Source organism: Phyllobates terribilis, unplaced genomic scaffold, assembly GCF_046119375.1.
Source record: "Phyllobates terribilis strain yellow unplaced genomic scaffold, ASM4611937v1 Scaffold_11__3_contigs__length_659146591, whole genome shotgun sequence".
Taxonomy (NCBI): domain Eukaryota; kingdom Metazoa; phylum Chordata; class Amphibia; order Anura; family Dendrobatidae; genus Phyllobates; species Phyllobates terribilis.
In genome coordinates, this window is record NW_027362771.1 from 201,147,679 (window position 1) to 201,165,417 (window position 17,739).

General features: G+C 42.4%; 1 protein-coding gene across 3 annotated transcripts in view; it reads left to right on the top strand.

Annotated features, from left to right (window-relative positions):
* Positions 1-5,587: 5,587 nt before the first annotated feature.
* The window catches only part of LOC141165905 (uncharacterized), a 132,046-nt gene continuing 119,894 nt past the window's right edge, over positions 5,588-17,739 (top strand). For all 3 annotated transcript variants that reach the window (XM_073651963.1, XM_073651965.1, XM_073651962.1), the window contains exon 1: positions 5,588-5,814. The gene's annotated coding sequence lies outside the window, so the exon portion shown is untranslated. The remainder of the gene's footprint in view (positions 5,815-17,739) is intronic.

Below are 17,739 nucleotides of genomic sequence, written 5' to 3' on the forward strand. Positions count from 1 at the left end.
CAAATGGCTGTAAGGACCAAAAATGTGCTAGTTAAATCTGATATTCCCAGGTTCACACATTCTTCCTTAATATGGCATGTGCATAGCTAGCGAAAAATATCCAAACTTTACATATTTTCTTATGTTTATTTTTAAAGGATAAAATACACTAACTTAAAGAGATGTCCACTACTTTAGCATTGATGACCTATTCTTAGGACACATCATCAATGTCTGATCGGTGGGTGTCCGACACCCGCCACTCCCACTGACCAGCTAAGGATGGGTCATTAATGCTAAAGTAGTGGACAACCTCTTAAATATTCATTATTCCCACCTATTGGTTATAATTTTTAGAAAAACACTAAAATTTCCCCAGGCTGCTACAATGAGTAGGACCACACACAAAAAAAACTATATGGTGTGAACATATCAACAACTGCTCCTCACAGAAGCTCCAAACTTCTTTTACATCATCTGGAAATAGACATTGCAATTTACCCCCAGCCTGTTTTGACATCTTGAACCGACAAGTGCTTCACAGAATTTTAAAACATTGGACTGTGAAAATGAAAATGTTGTTTTACCACAATTTTTTAACTTTCACAAAGAGTAATAGGAGGAAATGGACCCAAACATTTATAAAGCAATTTCTTCCAAATGCAGCAATACCCAATATGTGGTCGGAAATTACTATTTGGGCACAATGTGGGGCTTAGAAAGGAAGAATCGCTATTCGACTTTTGGAGCACAAATTTGACAGTAATAGTTTGTGGGCACCACCTGCAGAGCTCCCGAGGGGCCAGAACAAGGGAAATCCCCCACAACTGACCCCAATTTGGAAACTACACCCCTCAAGGAATTCATCTGGTGGTGTAATGCATATTTTTATACTTTAAGTGTATTACCAATTTCTTTACCATTGGAATGTGAGAAAATGAAAAGATATACGAGGGTCAGTCAATAAGTAATGCCTCCTATTTTTTTTCTCCTTAAATAAGGTAGTTATGTTAAATATTCGAATTTGGCACAATTCCTCAAACTTTCTTCTCCAATCCACAGCAATTGCAACTTCCTGCACCAACAGGTGGCAGGGCTGTATCCGTTTGCAAAATTGCTGACATCGATGTTCGTATTAGACAACGTTCTGTGATTGAATTCTTGCATGCAGAAGGTGAAACGCCCATTCGAATTCATGAGAGACTGAAAAATGTGTACGGTGATGCAACAGTGGATGTCAGTACTGTTAGACGATGGGTTCGTCGCTGTAACACAGCTGAAGGGCCATCACCGTTGGCTGACAAAATGCGGAGTGGCAGGCCAGTAACCGCAGTGACTCTAAGCAACATTCAGCGAGTCGATGACATCATTCGTGGTGACCGCCGGGTGACTGCAGATGAATTGTGGGGCATTATCTGCCTCAGTAAAGGCAGTGTGCTGAAAATTATTGGACAACTGGGATACAGAAAAGTTTGTGGGTCCCAAGAATGCTTTTTACCATGCTGGAATACATGCCCTTGTTAAACGGTGGACCAAGACTGTGGAAATGGATGGAGATTATATTGAAAAGTGACAAATTAATCGTTAATGTTGTGGTTTTCAACCTATGTAATTGCATTTGAATTTCTTGCCAATTAAAAGGAGAAAAAAAATAGGAGGCATTACTTATTGACTGACCCTCGTATTTGTAATTTGAATAATAAGTAGATTTAGATCAAATTGTTTCATACTTACCATGGCTATAAGGAAAAAACATACCCGAAAATTTCTCCGCTATTTCTTTCATGTATGGCAATCACCCTATATTTGGTCATACACTTCTGTTTGGGCATATTTTTTGGGTCAGTACAATTATAGTGATGCCAGGGTTCTAAAGTATTTTCAGAATTTGCACACTAAAACACTGATTTACACAAAACTATTGTATCGCCATATTCTGAAAGCTATAACTTTTCCATTTTTTGACTGAATGAGCTGTGGGGGCTTGTTTTCTGCAGGATGAGTTGAAGTGTTTTTTCGTACCATTTTGGACTGCATAAGATTTGTATTCGAGTTTTGAACGGCAGGATGAACAAAAAACAGAAATTCATAAATACTTTTTAGTATTTTTTTTTTCACACCATTCACCATGCAGTAAAATTTATCAGGCAACTTTATGATTCGGGTCAGTACGATCACAGAGCTACCACATTTATATAGTTTTTTATGTTTTGCTTCTTTTGCACACTAAAATATTTTTTTTTTTTTACGAACAATTTATTTTTCCATTGTCATATTGTCACGGGTGTGTAAGGTTTGGCTGTTTCACAGGTTACTGCTCTTGGCCATGCAGACACCTTCTTGATCCTTTCATCATCCCTCCCTTCCTAGGACCCAGCGGTGATCTTCACCTTCTGCTGCTAATTGACACATCCTTGCTGGATCTTTAAATTCACTCATTTTCTCTAGAGTTGCTGGTGATAGAGTAAATTACTCTGTTCAGGTCTGGAATTCTAGCAGTTGGCTAGATTCTCCTTGGAGTCGTGATCTCTCTGGAGTCTTTTCAAAGCTAAGTGTATCTACTTGTCTGTTTCCCTTGTTTGTCTTTAGTTGCAGTGGGAATGACTAGTGCTCACCCTTTACCCTCCCTACCTAGGGCCTAGCTCTAGGGTCAAGCAAGGGCTAAGGTATCCTGCTCGGCGATAAGTGCGGAATCTATTTAGGGACAATTGGGGAGTCAGGGTGTTGTTAGATCTGCTTATGGGTCTCCACTCCCCCTTTCCCTAGTTGCAGGGCTTCCCCCCTTTTCCAGTCATCGTGCGCTGGGTTCTTCCCATATCTAGCATGACACATATTCTGATAGCTGTCACTTAATTTTTTTGTCGACAAAACTATATAAGATCTTGTTTTGTTGCTGGACAAGATTACGTTTTTATTGATACCATTTTTTTTGTATGTGATTTTTTGATCACTTTTTATTCTGTTTGTGTGTCAGTATGATAAAAAAGCTATATTTTTGGTGTGTGTTTTTCAGATATATTTTTACAGTGTTCACCAAACGGGTAAAATACATGACAGTTTTATAGATTGGTTTTGACGTGCCAACTGGAGCCGTGGAGTACTCGGCGCCGGGCCGGTGGGTTCTTTTAGGATAGTACCGGTGGCATGACCCGGTCCGTGGCCTTGGGTGGTCAATATCAGAGGGGAATAAAGTTTTGGGGATAAAGTTTTGTGACGCCACCCGTGGTATGCTCTAAAGGTGGCCGCCGCTGCTGTTCAGATCCACTGGGGCCGTTGGTGACGCAGCAAAGATAGTTCAGCTCTCCATGGGTAGAGCTAGGCCCCTGGGCAGTTAAAGAGGTAGCTTTGTTGTTGGTGTAGTGCAAGACTGGTGATGCAGCAATTAAGTCAAGGACAAAGCGGGGTGCAGTCTTCAAGTTTTTACTCACAGTTCTGATGATGTTCCAGGTTACAACTGCCAGCAGGTTATAACAGCCCACCGAGTCCTGTGTCCAACGGGGAAGTGATCCAGCCAACTCTCAGATAACTTGGGTGCACTTGATCGGGACCCCCTTCTTATGTACCTTTCCCGGGTCGTCTCTCTGTGCTGGCTCTCGCCCTCCTGCCCTGCGCCTCACACACAGTGTCCCGAGCCAGTGGGCGTGGGCCTTGTTGGGCGATGTCCTCTCTGTCCCCTTGGTCCTATATGGCTACCTTTTAAACAAAAGTGTGTGGTTTTGGCTACGGCACTTAGAGATACCGCCGTCTCCGGTTTGCTAGCTGAGTCTTGCAGTCCTCCACTAGTCTGAGGCCGGTCCCCTACAGCGACCTGATCCCTTCTCCCGACTACGGTCGGCGTGAATTCGGGTGCACCGGTGGACTCAGCACTTTCCATGCTCCTAGGATCCCTTCTCTGTCTCTGGAGCCCTTCTCTGACTCCCTCGCTCCTCTCGTTCTCTCTCCTACTGGGATCCTCTGACTGGGCCCTCACTCTGTCAGGACCCTACTCCTCAACGGTCCTCACTCACTGGGCCCCTCTAGATGTTTCTCCCGGTCTTTTTATACTGTCTGTCATGTGACCCGCGTCACTAACTGTCACTCTACGTGGTCCCCTCTACCTTCAGTCCTTCCTTGTGTGCTCCCCTAAACTACTTCCTACACCCACCTCCTCTACCTGGTTCCCTCCTCCAGCCAGGGACAGGGACTGTGCTCTCCCTCAGGAGCAATGTCACCCTTCCCTACTGGAGTGATGTGGTGTTGGATGGGGGTGTGTGGGTCCCGGTTAGTGCTCCCTCCTTACCTGAGTAGGGGTACCACACCTATGGCTGAGATGCAGTACCTCTGTGGCGACTGGACCCGCAGAGGCGCCACAGTTTGTTCTGGACATGGTGATACTATGTGTACTTTTTTCCTTTACTTTTTTTTTTTTTTTTACAGAAAAGCAGCATTTGTACTTGCTAAACATTTTTCCATTTTTTTCACATTTTTACACACTAACTTTTTTTTTACTTAGTTGCAGTATGGAACATCAACTTTCCCTGCTCGCATTGCTTTCCTAAGGCCACGGCCCCACTACCAGTATTCGGTCAGTATTTTTTCTCAGGATTGGGAGCCAAAATGCAGGTGATAAATACAGAATTGGTGACTTGTTTCTATTATACCTTTTCTCTGATTGTTCCTCACCTGGTTTTGTCTCAGTCCTGAGAAAAAATACTGACCGAATACTGACCAAATACTGATAGTGGGGCCGTGGCCTAATACTGTGCAATGCGTTTGCATTGCAGGGTATTAGATCTGTCAATCTCACATAGGCAGGAGGTGTGTCAGGTTCTGCCTCGGCAGGACCTTACAGGCCACCGTAGCTGGGTGACCACGCAGCCGTTATTGTGCCTGGGGTCACCATGTATACCACCAACATACCACAATTGTGTGATGCCGATCAGATGAAAGAGGGAGCTCCATCCCTGTATAAGCAGATAGATGCTGCTGTCGCTATTCAAAGGGGTTAAATTGCACTAGTAGCGATCGGAGATGTATGTCAACTCAGATATATAGCTGACACCCGCTGATGATTTTGCCGTCTCTGCTCGTGAGCCGGCTCGATCAAAGCGCCATACATGTACGGAGGATGGCGGGAACGCACATCCCGCTGCATCATGCATGTACAGTGGATAATGGGAAGGGTTTAAAGATTCAAAAGGATTCTCATTATTTTAATAAGGAATTCACCTTAAAGCCTGACTATACGTAGAAATGATTTCATAGGCCAGGAGAGAGATTCCCTATTTTCCCTGTGTCCAGTGGTGGATACAGACAGAGAAGGGCCTCTGTGCAAGAAAAGTATATGGGTCCTTTGCAGTACCCAAGTTCTGCTATGACAATATCTCCTTGCTGCTTTGGAGGTGGAAATGGGCCCCCTTACCACTTGGACCCCTCTGTTGCTGATTCAATGATATGGCCACCCCTGCTTGTGCCACAGGCGGGCACAGTAGGCAGTTCTCTTGCACACAGAGTGCAATCTACTCCTTTATTTTACTGTTCTGTACTCATGAAAAAGTCACATTGAAGTATAAAGTCACTATTGTGTTTTGGTGATTAGATGATGAAAGATAATGTGGCTGTAAGTAAGTGTTTGTTGTCAGCTTCACAGCATTGGGTGGAGCAACAGCTCTACAGCAACCAAGTGGCCCCAGAGACAGTCCAAACATAGCCTGCTAAACAGCGAGATAACAAATCTCACATACCTGTAGTCTCCGTCATTGTCATACGATGGAGATACACCTGAGCTCAGTGACTGCTGTCCTTATGATGGATGTCTGCAAGCAAGAACTGCAGGAGACGTCCTGAGTAACTAAGGTAATGTTTTATATGTAGCGGATTGTCCAGAACTATGTCATGTAATAATGCATTTTATTTCCACATTCATATGATCAGTTTAAAACTCAGGAGACTTTTAAATACATTGTGTATAGTCTGACTTAAAGATGACCTATCGCCTCTCTGTGCCTGTGTTTTTATTTAAGGCCACGGCCCCACTATCAGTATTCATTCAGTATTTGTTCTCAGGAGTGGGAGCCAAAACCAGGTGAGGAACAATCAGAAAAGGTATAATAGAAACAAGTCACCAATTCTGCATTTATCACCCACTCCTGGTTTTGGCTCTCACTGCTGAAAAAAAATACTGACCGAATACTGATAGTGGGGCCGTGGCCTAACCCATGAAATCTCATCACAGTGAGAGGGACCATGAAGGATTGTGGAATCCTGCTCTTAAATAAAAAGGACAGCCACTTTGAAGGTGTTATTCAGTACTTTTATATTGATGATCTATCCTTAGGCATCGTTCCCATGTTCAGTATTTGGTCAGTATTTTATATCAGTATTTGTAAGTCAAAATCAGGAGTGGAACCATCAGAGGAAAAGTATAATATAAACACGTCACCACTTCTGTATTTATCACCCACTCCTGGTTTTGGCTTACAAATACTGATGTAAAACACTCACCAGGTACGGAACGTGTGAACGTGGCATTAGGATGGGCTATCAATATCAGACCTGTGGAGGCGTGACATTGACACCCCTGCCAATTAGCTGTTACCAGTGCTGACTGTGGCCAGATGTGAACAGTTGAGTGTGGTGGATTCCTAGATGGTTACACTGTAGGTAATGTGTTTACTTTGGTATGCTTGTGGTTTAAAAACTCTGTGTATGACATAGCTTGTTAACTATTGGAGTTTTTCCTGCTTGATTCACTATGCCGTTAACATATTCTTATTTAATTTTTTATCATTGTAAAGTTATTAGTTACATGCATGGAGGATTAAGAATATATAATATTTTTTTTTTTTATATTTTATTTATTTTAGTCACTTATATAACGCCATTAATTCCTCAGCATTTTACAGACATCATCACTGTCCCCATTGGAGCTCACAATCTAAATTCCCTATCTGTATGTCTTTGGAGTGTGGGAGGAAACCCACAAAAACATGGGAAAAACATACATAATCCTTGTTGTTCTTGATGGGATCTGAACCCAGGACCCAACCCCAACGCTGCAAGGCTGCAGTGCTAACCACTGAGCCACCGTGCTGCCCATGTACTTGCTTGTTATTTTTATACAGATGTGAGCAGTTGTGAAGCAGAGGAGAACAGCTTTGTCAACTGTATAGTGGCCAGATACTGAACATCTGCCCCTATTCTAATAAATAGAGGTGGATCGGCAGTACCCTGCTGCGGCCATTATGCAGCTGACTCACTGTACAGTTCTGCTCCGCAACTGTTCACGTTTGGCCAGGAGCAGCTGATAGCTGAGGTTGCTCCCCCATCGACCTGACACTGATGACCTATCCTAAGGATGGACCATAAATAGAAAAGTATTGGATAACCCTTTTAAGCACTTTGATTGACAGGGACCGTACAGTTAGTACTAGAAGTACAATAAATACAGTGCAAACACCAAGCCAATTAAATAAATATAATATCATAATGAAGTTAGGTATTTAAATACAATACCAGAATCAAACGCAATGCATGAATACAGGACCAAAAACAATCACAGTGAATACATATGATACCAGAAGAAAATTACATGTATTTTTGTGGATGGGATGGTCCACACAAATGTTTCCATAATACAGAGTTGCACCAAAATATTGCTACTTTTGGCGTTTTCATGTCAGTTTCGCCCACCTCCACCAAAATAGGCAGAGCTGAGGTGGGACGGGGACGGGACGTCACCAGACATGAACCCAATCGAGATGGTTTGGGGTGAGCTGGACCGCAGAGTGAAGGCAAAAGGGCCAACAAGTGCTAAGCATCTCTGGGAACGCCTTCAAGATTGTTGGAAGACCATTTCTGGTGACTACCTCTTGAAGCTCATCAAGAGAATGCCAAGAGTGTGCAAAGCAGTCAACAAAGCAAAAGGTGGCTACTTTGAAGAACCTAGAATATAAGACATATTTTCAGTTGTTTCACACTTTTTTGTTAAGTATATAATTCCACATGTGTTAATTCATAGTTTTGATGCCTTCAGTGTGAATGTACAATTTTCAAAGTCATGAAAATACAGAAAAATCTTTAAATGAGAAGGTGTGTCCAAACTTTTGGTCTGTACTGTATGTGTATATGTGCATTACCTCTTCCGGGCTGGAAATTGATCTGCATGAGAATTTGCCTCCATTTGCTTGTTTGAAATAAAAGGGGGCGTGTCATTATTCTGGGTTTGAACCCTTGAGCCTGTGTTTTGTGGTCGGCTTCTTTATCCGCTGAGCCATAGCAGTTAAAACCTTTCTCTGGGTGTTTATTGTCTGTAAACCTAAAAAGATTAAAGCCAGGATAACAGGTGTTTCATTCATTCATTTGTCTGCCCAGTCACCTTTCGGGTGAGGCTATGTATACTTTCCCCCTGCTGACATTTCCTGCTGGTAATATTCTCATTTTGATGTCCAGCAATACTGCCCTTGTTTATGCCAGTCAGTGAAAGACCAGTTAGGGTTTATCTTTCTGCTGATTATGCTTTTCACCATGCACCTGTCTTCCATTTCTTGTTTAGGAAGTAGGTGGCATACTCTCTAGCAGTACATACTTTATCTTTTCATTTTGTATTTCGTGGTTTGTTTTAACTCACTCTGGGATCTCTTTCTGTCTCAGCCCTCATCCCTTCTGTAGGTAAATTTGCACTCTGCTCTGCCCTCCGGTTCCTTAGGAGGAACATGAAGCGCTCAACGGCCATTTAGGCAGCATAAGTCTGAGCTGCCAATGTTTAGTTTGTTGTTAGGTCTATTGCAGGCCGCGTAGTTTCCACCAGGGACTGCAGGGTCAGAATCTCTAGTCTTTAAAGGAACCGGCTGGGTCAGTTGCAGTTTTTTAGTGTTTTACCTATTTTCTTGTGTGAGTTGTTACACAATCATAATGTTGCATTACAAGTGTGAGACATGTAACTAACACAGAACAGTAGAAGTGAACTTTGTCTTCTTACAATGTTTCGCAGCTGGCTGAGCTCTGGTGTATTGCAACACTGGCTGCCTGTGTGAAGGAAACTGAAGCACTGAGATGAACCTGCAGATGTGTCAGGTATAATCACATGCAGCTCTGCAGTGTCATCATGAGAGCAGAGAGCATCCACTACATATCACACTGATAACTCCACCTTTCCTGTAAAATAAGCTTTTGGGGCAGATTATCATCCTGATCAGTGTCCAGTGGGAGAATCTGTCCATAGGACAACTATTAGTTGTATACTCCACTCCACAAATCTGGAGTTATGGAAAAGTGTCAAGAAGAAAGCCATTTTTGAAAGTGAGCCATAAGAAGTCTCGTTTGCAGTTTACTAAAAGTCATGTAAGAGATACAGCTAGTATGTGGTAGAAGGTGTTCTCGTCAGATGAGACCAAAGTAGATCTTTTTGGGCTAAATGCAAAACGCTATGTGTGGTGGAAAACTAATATTGCACGTCATCCTGAAAACACCATCCCTATAGTCTAACAAGGTGGTGGCAGCATCATGCTTTGGGGATGCTTTTCTTTAGCAGGGACAGGGAAGCTGGTCAGAGTTGATGGGAAGATGGATGGAGCTAAATACAGGGCAATCCTGGAGGCAAACTTGTTAGAGGCTGCAGAAGACTTGAGATTAGAGCATAGGTTCCACTTCCAGCAGGACAACGACCCTAAACATTCTGCGATAGTTACAATGGAATTATTTAGATCAAAGCATATTCATGTGTTTGAATGGTCCAGTCACAGTCCAGACCTAAATCCCATTGATAATTTGTGGTAAGACTTGAAAATTGCTGTTCACAGATGCTCTCTGTCCAATCTCACTGAGCTACAGCTAGTGTGCAAAGAAGAATGAGTAATAATTTCAGCCTTTATATGTGTAAAGCTGGTAAAGACATACGTTAAAAGACAGTAATTAATAAGCAGTAATTGCAGAGAAAGGTGGTCCTACAAAGTATTGACTGAGGGGCTGAATACAAATACACATCACAATTTTCAGATTTATATTTTTAAAATATTTAGAAAACCATGAATCATTTCCTTTACGGTTCACAAATATTTGCTACTTTTTGTTAGAATATTACATAAAATCCCAATAAAATACATTTAAGTTTGTGGGTGTAATGTGAAAAAATGTCAAAAAGTTCACGGGGTGGGAATATTTTTTAAGGCACTTTATATGGTAAAATTTAACACCCAAAAGTACAACTTGTCCTGCAAAAAAAAACAAACTCTGTGTAGGCAAACGGAAAGTAAAAAAAAATGATGGCTCTTTGAAGAAGAGCTGTAAAAAACAAAAGCGAAAAAAAAAAAAAATTATATATATACAGTACAGACCAAAAGTTTGGACACACCTCATTTAAAGATTTTTTTCTGTATTTTCATGACTTTGAAAATTGTACATTCACACTGAAGGCATCAAAACTATGAATTAACACATGTGGAATTATATACTTAACAAACAAGTGTGAAACAACTGAAAATATGTCTTATATTCTAGGTTCTTGAAAGTAGCCACCTTTTGCTTTGATGACTGCTTTGCACACTCTTGGAATTCTCTTGATGAGCTTCAAGAGGTAGTCACAGGAAATGGTTTTCACTTCACAGGTGTGCCCTGTGAGGTTTATTAAGTGGGATTTCTTGCCTTATAAATGGGGTTGGGACCATCAGTTGTGTTGTGCAGAAGTCAGTTGGATACACAGTTGATAGTCCTACTGAATAGACTGTTAGAATTTGTATTATGGCAAGAAAAAAAGCAGCTAAGTAAAGAAAAACGAGTGGCCATCATTACTTTAAGAAATGAAGGTCAGTCAGTGCGAAAAATTGGGAAAACTTTGAAAGTGTCCCCAAGTGCAGCTGCAAAAACCATCAAGCGCTACAAAGAAATTGGCTCACATGAGGACCGCCCCAGGAAAGGAAGACCAAGAGTCACCTCTGCTTCTGAGGATAAGTTTCTCCGAGTCACCAGCCTCAGTAATCGCAGGTTAACAGCAGCTCAGATTAGAGACCAGGTCAATGCTACACAGAGTTCTAGCAGCAGACACATCTCTTCAACAACTGTTAAGAGGAGACTTTGTGCAGCAGGCCTTCATGGTAAAATAGCTGCTAGGAAACCACTGCTAAGGACAGGCAACAAGCAGAAGAGACTTGTTTGGGCTAAAGAACACAAGGAATGGACATTAGACCAGTGGAAAACTGTGCTTTGGTCTGATGAGTCCAAATTTGAGATCTTTGGTTCCAACCACCGTGTCTTTGTGCGACGCAAAAAAGGTGAACGGATGGACTCTACATGCCTGGTTCCCACCGTGAAGCATGGAGGAGGAGGTGTGATGGTGCTTTGCTGGTGACACTGTTGGGGATTTATTCAAAATTGAAGGCATACTGAACCAGCATGGCTACCACAGCATCTTGCAGCGGCATGCTATTCCATCCGGTTTGCGTTTAGTTGGACCATCATTTATTTTTCAACAGGACAATGACCCCAAACACACCTCCAGGCTGTGTAAGAGCTATTTGACCAAGAAGTAGAGTGATGGGGTGCTACACCAGATGACCTGGCCTCCACAGTCACCAGACCTGAACCCAATCGAGATGGTTTGGGGTGAGCTGGACCGCAGAGTGAAGGCAAAAGGGCCAACAAGTGTTAAGCATCTCTGGGAACTCCTTCAAGATTGTTAGAAGACCATTTCCGGTGACTACCTCTTGAAGCTCATCAAGAGAATGCCAAGAGTGTGCAAAGCAGTCATCAAAGCAATAGATGGCTACTTTGAAGAACCTAGAATATAAGACATATTTTCAGTTGTTTCACACTTTTTTGTTAAGTATATAATTCCACATGTGTTAATTCATAGTTTTGATGCCTTCAGTGTGAATGTACAATTTTCAAAGTCATGAAAATACAGAAAAATCTTTAAATGAGAAGGTGTGTCCAAACTTTTGGTCTGTACGGTGTATACATATATATATATATGTGTGTAATGTTCAATTCTGAACAGCAAATCGCAGCGTTTCTCAGTGTTTAAGGCAATCAGATTGCTTGATACACTGATGTCCAGCCTATGATCGGTGCTGTAGGAGCCCCGATCATAGGCTTGAGCCTAGCAATGCCATTTGGTAAAATAAAAAACAAACTTCCTAAACGGACGCAATTGACACTAAACCTGACTCAGTTCAGTAAAAAATACTGTAATAGTCGCCTATTACTACAACATACTTTTACTATGCCTAATCTAAAAAATGTTTTATTTTATTTCACTCAAAAAAAAAAAAAAAAAAGCAACAACCGGAGGCCGTTCACTGACTGATGTGCACCAGTGCTCGATGGCTATAGGAAACACAAATGGGTGTGATTTGTTTCCGCGCTGACACTAACCCTAACTAAATTTAGTAAAAAATACTGTAGTTGACGATTACTGCAATATATTTTTACTGTCTCTAATCTATCCAACATTCGGAAGTGCCTGTAATGCGACAAAGTGAACCATTTTACTGAACATATCTACAACCACAAAAACCACAGTTTTGCCTGCAGATACCAGTAGGTCAGTAATAAAATACATGGACAAGTGTTTCAATGGCCTGCTAGGAATCCGTAGCGGAAGAAGAGTACCAGACGGATGAGTATGCGATACTTTAGAACACGCGCAGATACATGTTCAACAACATCCCGATGCAATCCCGGCCACCAAAAACGACGCGAAATGAGGTCCGCGGTTGCCTTACCACCTGGATGTCCAGCAAGCACAGAGTTGTGATGTTTCTTAATTACTTTGCGGCGCAGATTAGATGGTACAAATAACCTTCCTTAAAGGCAGGAGGCAGGGGCGTCCCCCTGGGCCTCCAACACCTCACCCTCCAGTTCAGGGTACAATGCCGAAATGACTACCCCCTTCTGTAAAATCGGGGCAGGGTTCTCATGGTCACCACCACCAGGGAAGCTTCGGGACAAAGCATCAGCCTTGACATTTTTGACCCCTGGACGGAAAGCGACAACAAAATTTAACCTAGTAAAAAACAGGGACCATCTAGCTTTCCTAGAGTTGAGATGTTTAGCCGATTGAAGATATGACACGTTCTTATGGTCAGTGAGAACAGTAATAGGATGGACAGCCCCCTCCAACCAATGTCGCCATTCTTCGAACGCCAATTTAATCACCAAAAGCTCCCTATTACCCACGTCATAATTTCTCTCAGCCGAAACTAATTTCTTAGAAAAGAAAGCGCATGGACACTATTTACCAGGGGACGGACCCTGAGACAAGTGTCGGACTGGGGTTTCTGGGGCCCACAGGAGGAATTGATCCTTGGGGCCCACCCTACAGCTATATGCAAATACCTGTTAGCCCACCGTACAGCTATATGCAAATACCTGTTAGCCGTTATTCCTGTTATAGAGGAGCGTCGACTGAAAATCACAGGCGGCTCCTGCACATCTACTGTGCACATACTATAACTGGGATGTACAATTACAGTAGTTTGCATTAAAGGGGTTCTTTGGTTAAAACAAGTTATCACTGATCCATGGGCTCCACAAAATAGGTGATAACTTATTGATCGTTTGGGTCCGAACATTAGAAAACGCACCTATCGGAAGAATGGGGAAGTTTTATCCCTGTCAGGACACTTATCCCCATTTTAAAATGCAGCGGCAGGTGGGACGTCTGACCGCAGCCTCATTCATTCTCTTTATATGGAAAAAATATTAAGAAGAAAAATTCAGCTCACCCCTTCTCTGTCGTCCTCCTACTTTCTGGATTCTCCCCTGAGCTCGGATTAGCCTTTGGCTCCAGGCAGATTGAAGATAATGCAGAAAGTGGTGTGATTAATCCAGCGACTGTGGGCAGTAGAATTTTTTAAAACGTCCAGTTTATTTTACACACATTAAAATACAGTGCAGCATGTTGCAGCCACAGGGCTAGACTTTAGGAACAACAATCCTATGCATTTCAGCTATTGGAAGCCTTAGTCATGGATAACTTTGAAATTAAAAACAGAGTCTTTATATTTCCTTTTTCCTAATTAATTAATGATGTCATGAGTCAGTAGGTAGGAACTCCCTTATTTTTCATACTGAAAGTGCAGACTTATGCAGGTATATGGAAATTAAATTAAAAAAAATATGTATATTAATAAAGAGCACAGAGAAAAAATATTACCATGCAATTATTAACACAGTGCGATAAATACATCATAAGTTAGCATAAATACTGTAAACAGGATTATTCATGAATATTGCAAGATAAGATCCTGTCTCACATTCAATCCATTTGGTGACCTGATATTAAGTTTAAAAATCATGATTGAGAACTTTCCTCTTTCTCCCCATTTCTTATAGGTTTAAAGAATTTTTCAATACCCATATATCTGAAATTGGAAGTGTCCCTATTATGACCAGATCTAAAATGCCATGATACTGCTGACACATTGACTGCATTCACATTAGCGGTATCTGATAGATATCTTCTAATGCGTTTTTTAGGGGTGCAATCCACATACTGCAATTTACATGCAGTGCACTCAGATATATCACTTTGGAAGTATTGCAGTTAATGAAGTTTTTCAAAGTGAACACTTCTCCGGTGTTATTGGATGTAAAGGTTTTACTTTTAATAGCATAACCACAAGCAGTGCATTGGGCATGACCACAGCCATAAAAACCTGTGCAGGATAACCCAAGTATGGTTACTACGTGTGCTATCACTCAATAATAAACTGGGTGAAAGCAAACTTGCCAAGGTGGTTGCACGCTTTGGTACAAATCTAACCACATTTTCACTCAGGACATTACTGAAAACAGTATCATGATTCAGAATAGGCAAATACTTTTTTTATAATGTCAACTATGTCCTTGTATTGGGAAGAAAATTCCGTTGTGAATGTAATATTATTTGAACTTGTCAAAGTGTTTTTATTAATATTTTTTTCTTTCAATAAGACTTTTCTATCCATATTGCTAGCAATATTTTGGGCCCTATTCAGACTCCAAGTCTTGTAGCCTCTGTGTTGCAAGCATATTTTTATTTTTTCATCTTCAATAGGAAAAGTCTCATTCTGAGAGCAATTTATTTTAGTTCTAATATATTCCATTAGCTGAAACGCGTAGGATTGTTGTTCTTAAAGTCTAGCCCTGTGGATGCAACATGCTGCACTGTATTTTAATGTGTAGAAAATCAACTGGACGTTTTAAAAAATTCTACTGCCCACAGTCGGTGGATTAATCACACAACTTTCTGCATTGATTCTCTTTGGGGCTTCCAGAAAAAAACAAGAACAGCCACTTAGGGAATGAATGGATCAGTGGTCGATTCGGACATGCTGCTCCAGTCTAATGGGGATAAAAGCTCCACATTCTAATCAATAATTTATCACTTATCCTGTGGAGAGGTGATTACTTGTTTTCCCCAGAGAACCCCTGTAAGGCTGTGTGCCCACTATGCGTTTTTTAAGCGTTTCCGCAGCGGCAATTCCGCTGCAGAAACGCTTAAAAAATGCTTGGTAGAAGGTCTGCCATATTCCCCAATGATATTATCATTGTGGAAAAATCCGCAGCACTACCATTAATTTTGCGTAAACACTGCATTTTCGCTGCCATTGACTTGCATTGGAACGCATGTAATCCGCATCACTGCATCTGTACATGCGGAATCCAAGCGTTTCAATGTGCGGATGGTACCCGGGTCTGGAGAAGAGGAGACTCTCCTCCGGACCTGGGTACCATAGAACCTGTAAAAAAAAGAATAAAATAAAAAATAAATATTATACTTACCTTCTGATGGCCCCCGGTCTCCTTGTCTCTGCTTGCCGGCAACTCGCGGTAGACTAAAGGACCTGCGCTGACGTCATTTAGTCATGTGACGGGTCACGCGACGCTGACGTCGGCAGGTCCTTAAATCTACCGCGAGCTGCCGGCAACCAAGACGCATCGGATAAAGACAGCGCGGGCCATCAGAAGGTAAGCATACATTTATTTTTTATTTTTTACCATTCTTTACTGTCACACTATATAAATCCATGCCGTTTGCATGGATTTATATAGTGTGACCAAGTTGACAAGCACTTTCCAAATGATGCTAAAATCGCTTGGAAAGCGCTTGACAACCAGCATGCGGAAATGCATGTGAAGAACGCTTCTCATCTGCTTGTCCCTGGCAGGAAAAACGCATGTACAATCCGCATGTACAATCCGCATGCATTTTTTCTGCTAGGGAGATGCAGAAACGCTCAGGAAAAATCCGGAGCATTTCTGCATCGTGGGCACATAGCCTAAGTGCATCTCTGCCGCTCTTTTCCAAGTATTTAATCACTAATGGAAATAAAAAATCTTCTTCTAGTTAATATCAGAGGGAACAAATGACCGCCATAAACAACACAATCCACTTAACTAACACTGATAGTACCACATACAAGGGAGAAATACCGCCACACCATGACTGGACTACATATTTCCAGCATATAGCGACCAAATAATACCACATACAAGGGAGAAATACCACCATACTGTGACCAGACCACATATTGCCACCACATAGTGACTGAATAATGCCACATATTGTACAAGGGAGAAATACCACCACACCGTGACCAGACCAGATATTAACAGCATATAGCGTCCAAATAATTCTCTATCATTGCTCTCCCCCCACCTCCTCCATCATTGCTCTTCCCCACCTCCTCCATCATTTCTTTCCCCCATCCCCTTCATTGCTTTCTCCCACCTTCTGAATCATTGCTCTCTCCCACCTTCTCCATCATTGCTCTCCCCCACCTTCTCCATCATTGCTATATCTCCCCCACCTTCTCCATCATCATCATTTCCATATCCCCCCCACACCTCCTCCATTATCGTCATTGTCATATTCCCCCCCCCCACGCCTCCTCCATCGTCATTGCTCTCCCTCATCCCCAGTGTATTAGTTAAAAAAACAAAAAAGCAACAACACTCTTCCGCAGCATCCTCGTTGACATCATCAAGCTGCGCAAGCCTGTGTCAGGGAGAAAGCACCGGGCCGGAAGCAAAGGACGGATCCCTCTGCTCCACTGCCATTTTTCTCCTGTCAGCAGCGGAGCTGGAGGGATCGCTCCCTGTCCGCCGCACACAATGAGGGCAAACTGGCCATGGGCCCTCCGGAGCCTGGGGTCCGAGAAGCAAGCCAGATTTCCTTTATCAGCCGCACTGCCACAACCCCCCTGCACCTCCAGGCCCCGTTGCAGGTGGACCGGCGGCCATGTTAATCAGCAGACCCCCGTCTGTCCTGCTCAGGGGCCCGCCAAGGACCCGGGCCCACCGAAGAATTCACTGGTGTCCTGGTGCCCCAGTCCGACCCCTGCCTGAGACAACACAGCCCCAACTCCCACCTTTGATGCATCAACTTCCACAATAAAGGAATGGGAAACATCGAGTTGACTGAGTATGGGTGTCGCTCTTTAGGGAGGAAAAAGCCTGCAGGGTGGCATCTGACCATTTGAAAAAATCAGACCCCTTCCTTGTCATGTCCGTGAGGGGTTTCACAATTACTGAATAATTTTGAATGAATTTCTGGTAAAAATTAGTAAAGCCCAGAAAACATTGTAGAGCCTTCAGGTTTTCGGGACAATCAAGAACAGCACAAATCTTCTCCGGATCCATCCGAAAACCCGAAGATGACAACAGGTACCCCAAAAACTGCACTTCCTGGACAGAGACAACACTCTTTTTTAGTTTGGCATATAGTTTGTTATCTCTTAATATCTGAAGCACCTGTCTAACATGCCCATGATTTGTCTCAAAATCAGGTGAGTAAACCAA